The 5,778-nt window shown below is 44.1% G+C and overlaps 1 protein-coding gene across 3 annotated transcripts in view; it reads left to right on the top strand.

The window, feature by feature from the left end:
- Window positions 1-5,778, top strand: part of WWP2 (WW domain containing E3 ubiquitin protein ligase 2) — a 185,129-nt gene that overhangs the window by 17,152 nt on the left and 162,199 nt on the right. The window contains exon 2 of one of the 3 annotated variants that reach the window (XM_008070023.2): window positions 1,084-1,134. The exons of the other annotated variants lie outside the window; for them this stretch is intronic. The gene's annotated coding sequence lies outside the window, so the exon portion shown is untranslated. The remainder of the gene's footprint in view (window positions 1-1,083; window positions 1,135-5,778) is intronic. 3 annotated transcript variants of the gene reach the window in all.

Raw genomic sequence — 5,778 nt, 5'->3', positions numbered from 1 at the left:
AATTTTTGATTTATTGTAGAGATGAGGTCTTGCCAAGTTGCCCAGGTGGGTCTCGAACCTGCGTGCTCAGGCAATCCACTCACCTCAGCCTCCCAAAGGCGCGGGATTACAGGCTGAGCCACCGAGCCCGGCTTCTTTCTTTTTTTTAGTCTCACTCTGTTGCCCAGACTGGAGAGCAGTGGCATGCTCCCGGCCACCGCAGCCTCGACCTGCTGGGCTCCGGCGATCCTTCCGCCTCAGCCTCCCAAGTAGCCAGAACTACAGGGGCATGCTACCACGCCTGGCTAGTTTTTTATTTATTGTAGAGATGACGTCTTGCCAAGTTGCCTGGGCGGGCTCAGGCAATCCACTTGCCTCAGCCTCCCAAATTGCTAGGATTATAGGCTGAGCCTGGCCGTCTCTGGCTTCTTTCAAGATTTTCTTTCTGTCTTTGGTTTTCTCCAGTTTGAGCATAGTATGCCTAAGTGGTGTGTGTGTGTTTCTTTCTTTCTTTTTCTTTTTTTTTGAGTTGGCGTCTCACTCTGTTGCCCTGGCTGGAATGCCGTGGTATGCTCACGGCTACTGCAGCCTCAACTTGCTGGACTCAGGTGATCCTTCCACCTCAGCCTTCCAAGTAGCTAGAACTAGAGGTGTGTACCCACCATGCCCAGCTAATTTTTAATTTTTTTTTTTTTTAGTTGGAGTCTCATTGGCTAATTTTTTTGATTTATTGTAGAGACAAGGTCTCGCCAAGTTACCCAGGCTGGTCTTGAACTCCTGGGCTCAGGCAATCCTCTTGCTTCTGCCTCCCCAAATTCTGGGATTGTGGACGTGAGCACACTGCTTCCAGCATACCAGAAACTTCAAATTCATCTAGTGTTTTTGTTTTTGTCTTCCCTAAAAACTCCTTCTTAAATAGAGTGTGGGCCTTTCACTTCTTTCAGCTGTAATTCTCTGTTATTTTATTGGATCCCTGATGGTATGATGATAAGGTGTAGGGGAGGGGAAGCATTTTATAATTTCATGATCAAATCTGAGTTTTTAGTGGTCCTGTATCCCTGGGCTATGACATTCACTAGTGTTTAATTGTTTTTCTCACCCTAGGTGAGACAGGAAGGCTAGTGGGGGCTAGTCAGGAAAATTCCCTTCTACCAGGTAGAATAAGGTGCTGGAAAAGTCTTTTCCCTGGAGAGTAGGCCACTGGGGTTTTTTTGTTTGTTTGTTTGTTTGTTTTTACTCAGAGTCTCACTCTGTCTCCCAGGCTAGAGTGCAATAACATGTTCATGGCCACCACAGCCTCTACCTGCTGGTCTCAGGCGATCCTTCCACCTTAGCCTTCCAAGTAGCTGGAACCAGAGGTGCATGTTACCATGCCTGGCTAATTTTTTAACTTATTGTAGAGACAGGGTCTTGCCAAGTTCCCAGGCTGGTCTTGAACTTCTGGGCTCAGGCAGTCCTCTTGCCTTTGTCTCCCAAAGTGCTGGGATTACAGGCATGAGCTACTGTGCCTGGCTAGGCCATTGTTATATGCATATTTCATTATGGTTACTTCCTACCACCAGAAGTACGTAGAGACCTTTCTTCTTCTTCTTCTTTTTTTTTTTTTTTTTTTTTTTGAGTTGGAGTCTCACTCTTGTCACCCAGGCTGGAATGCAGTGGCACGCTCACGGCCACCGCAGCCTTGACCTGCTGGGCTTAGGTAATCCTTCCGCCTCAGCCTTCCAAGTAGCTGGAACTGCAGATGCATGCCACCATGCCTGGCTAGGAGGAGACCTTTCTTGGGATCTTTACCAGGAGAAACTTGTAGGGTAGCATTTTTTTTCCTGTTTATTTCACCAGTATATCACTAGCACCAAAAATAGTGTATAGTACATAATAGATGCACAGTAAATATTTGTTGATTTATTGAATGCATTTATCCAAGCTTTAGAAATTCTCTCACCTAGATGTGGGAAATTTCTCAGACTTATGATGATAATAAACTGATGACATTTCTGTGAGTGAAGTTAGTCCCCAATTGTTTGCTTATTGAATTCTGTAATGTTTGTGAGTGTCTCTCTAGTCTAAAACCCCACCTGAAATGCGATTGTTGTAGAACAGTTCTTAAACTTTTTTGATGACAACCTTTAGGAAGATACAGATTTTATTTTATTTTATTTTTTATTTTTTGAGTCAGAGTCTCACTCTGTCACCCAGGCTGGAGTGCAATGGCACGTTCAGGGCCACCGCAGCCTTGATCTGCTGTGCTCATGCTGGGCTCAGGTGATCCTTCCGCCTCAGCCTTCCAAGGATCTGGAATCACAGGCATGTGCCACCATGCCTGGCTAAATTTTTGATTTATTGTAGTGATAAGGTCTCAGACGCCAAGTTGCCCAGGCTTGTCTCGAACCTGTGGGCTCAGGCAGTTCTCTCACCTTGGCCTCCCAAAGTGCTGGGATTATAGGCGTGAGCCACTGCACACATTTTATATCATAACCCACTATGCAGGGGTCTATAAATGTACATGTATCTGAAAAACTTTTTTGTGAAATAATACTATATATATATATATTTTTGAGTTGGAGTCTCAGTTCATTGCCTAAGCTGGTGTGCCATGGCTTACTCATGGCCACCTCAGTGTCGACCTACTGGGCTCCAGCGGTCCTTCCGCCTCAGCCTTCCAAGTAGCTGGAACTACAGACACACGCCACCACACTAGGCTAATTTTTGATTTGTTATAGAGTTGAGGGCTTGCCAAGTTGCCCGGGCTGGTCTCAAACCCACAGGCTCAGCAATCTACTCGCCTTGGCCTCCCAAAGTGCTTGGATTACAGGCTGAGCCACCAAGCCCAGCCTACTTTTTGATTTATTGTAGAGAAGAGGTCTTGCCAGGTTGCCCGGACTGGACTGTAACCCGCTGGCTCAGGCAATTCACTCGCCTTGGCCTCCCAAAGTGCTGGGATTACAGGTTGAGCCACTGAGCCTGGCTACTGGTTATATTTTAAACACTGTTTTCCCTTCTCCCCCTGCTTGCCCCAAGCTTATGCTAACTCAGTTTTTAGTTTATTTTATTTGTGAGTCGGGGTTTCACTCTGTCTTCCAGACTGGATTGTAGTGGCACAATCACGGCTCACTGCAGCCTCAACCTCCTGGGCTCAGATGATCCTTCTGCTTCAGCCTCTCAAGTAACTGGGACTACAGTCAGGTGCTGAGACAGGCATAAATTCTGTGTCTCAGGTTTCATAAGGTTCTTATAGTGGGTAATGCAGACTTGGACCTAATACATATTAGGAAGCATGTCAAAGACGAAACCCCAAGACAAGGCTAATAGGTTAAAAGTACTTTTACTGGGATGAGGTCTGTCTACTCTTCTCTATTTGTGATTATTTCTCTTTGTAAGTAAATTGGAAAGGTTGTATGAGTCCAAATATCTACCTTGTAATGTCAGGGGTGGTATCTTGCTCATTAGATTTAGAACTTCAGACAAACTCCACATAATAACATAGATTACTAGTAATAAACAATGGACTGTAATTATTATTATTATTTTTGAGTTGGAGTCTCACTCTGTCGCCCAGACTGGAGTGTAGTGGCTGCTCCTGGCCACCGCAGCCTCGACCTGCTGGGCTCCGGCGATCCTTCCGCCTCAGGCTTTCAAGTAGCTGGAACTACAGGCGCGTGCTACCATGCCTGACTGATTTTTGATTTATTGTAGAGATGAGGTCTTGTGAACAAGCTAGTTTAAAGACTAACGTTAGTTGAGTTGCTTTGGACGAATGAGTCCCAGTAGACATAAAGATTTTTAAAATATTCTTTTATTTTTAAAGTCTATAAATAATGAATTTCTAGCTTTTCATGCTTTAACCCCTGTTACTTAAAGCCCCAAGGCTTAATTTATAATCATTTATCTCTCCTTCATTACTCAAGATATAATCTTTTTCCCCCTTAAAATTATTGTTCAGTTATGAAAAAGATCAAACATATAAAATGGTTCATAGACTGAGATAACAAACAGTCATAAAAACCACCATCTGGATTTAATGAATATGAACATTTTGCCATATTGGCTTCAGAACTTTTTTCTTGAAAGGATAAAATGTAACAGATACAGTCAAGTTTCCCTGTGGTTTTTCTTCTCTCTCTAATTCTCCATTCCTTCCTTCCCTATCCCAGGGGGAACTTCTGAACTTGGTGTGGTTCCTTCCTCTCCGTGCTTTTAGACTTTTACTACACTTGTGTGTCCATAACAACATATGCAGTTGTTTTATATAAGTTCAAGTGTATACCAGTGGCATCACGCTATACTTAGGCTGCCCCTTTCCTTTCCTTTTTAAAAAATCTCTTAGCATTGTAGTTGGGATTTATATCTGTGGATTGAACTCAGAGTTCAGGTACCATAGTATTCCATTTTAGAAAAGTCTCATGATTTATCCATCTCCCCACTGATGCATATTTGGGTTGTTGACTTTTTTTTTCCTTCTTTGAGTTGGAGTCTCATTCTATCGCCCAGGATGGAGTACAGTAGCACACTCCTGGCCACCGCAGCCTCGATCTGTTGGACTCAGGCAATCCTTCTGCCTCAGCCTTCCAAGTAGCTGAAACTACAGGCACACGCCACTATGCTCTGTTAAATTTTTGATTTATTGTATAGATGAGGTCTCGCCAAGTTGCCCAGGCTGGTCTTGAACCCATGGGCTCAGGCAGTCTTCTCACCTTGGCCTCCCAAAGTGCTGAGATTATAGGCGTGAGCCACAATTTTTTTTTTGCCATTATCAACATGGCTGTGATGAACATCCTTGTACATGGCTTCTTCGGTGTATGTTGGAGAAGTTTCCCCCTGCAAATGCCTGGGAATGAAATCCTGGGGTATAAAATATGCATCTTTAATATGGAGGTTGTCAGGTGTTACCTAATTTGCAGCCTCTAGCGGCAAGGGAGACTTCTCACCAACACTTTATTGTCAGGCTTCTCATCTCTTTCTAATCTGATGGGTAATGAAAACAAAGACAGTTGATCTTTTCACTGCTTCACCAAAACAGATTTGGTCTAAAGGAGTCAAAACATCTTTTTAAATTTCAGAAAATTTATAATCAAATTAATTCATTCAATTTATGGGGCTGGGTACAGTGACTCCTGCCTGTAATCCTAGCACTTTGGGAGGCCAAGGCAGGAGGATTGCTTGAGGCTAGGAGTTTAAGACCAACCTAGGCAACATAGCAAGAACTCTTCTCTACAAGAAAAAAAGTCTTAGCTGTCTGTGGTGGCATGCACCTATAGTCCCAGCTACTCTGGGAGGCTGAGATGGAAGGATCGCTTGAGCCCAGGAGGTCAAGGCTACAGTGAGCAGGGATCATGCCACTGCACTGCAGCCCAGGCAACAGAATGAGACTCCAACTCAAAAAAAAAAAAAATTGATGGAGTTCCTACTAAGAACAAGCTACCATTCTAGACCCTAGGGCAATGGAGCTAAGAGATGAGAGAAACATGGTAGCTCTCAAGGAGAGAGACAGACACTAAATACTCCAAATAAATACATTGTAGGGAAGAGAGACAGACACTAAATACTCTAAATAAATACTGTGTTAAGTACTAAGGAGAAAAAATGAAATAGGGAAGAAGGGCCACTTATATGTATGTGAACAGTGACTGATAGGGGCATCTGGGGCATCTGGGAAGGAAGGACCCTTAAGAAAGAGGCTTTTGGCTGGACACGGTGGCTCAACTATAATCCCAGCACTTTGGGAGGCCGAGGTGAGAGGACTGCCTGAGCCTGGGGGTTCAAGACCAGCCTGGGCAACTTGGTGAGACCTCATCTCTACAA

Source organism: Carlito syrichta, unplaced genomic scaffold (assembly GCF_000164805.1).
Source record: "Carlito syrichta isolate Samal-C Ts95f unplaced genomic scaffold, Tarsius_syrichta-2.0.1 Scaffold312739, whole genome shotgun sequence".
Classification (NCBI taxonomy): domain Eukaryota; kingdom Metazoa; phylum Chordata; class Mammalia; order Primates; family Tarsiidae; genus Carlito; species Carlito syrichta.
Note: the sequence above shows the minus strand (reverse complement) of the source record. Positions and strands in the feature narration are given on the sequence as shown.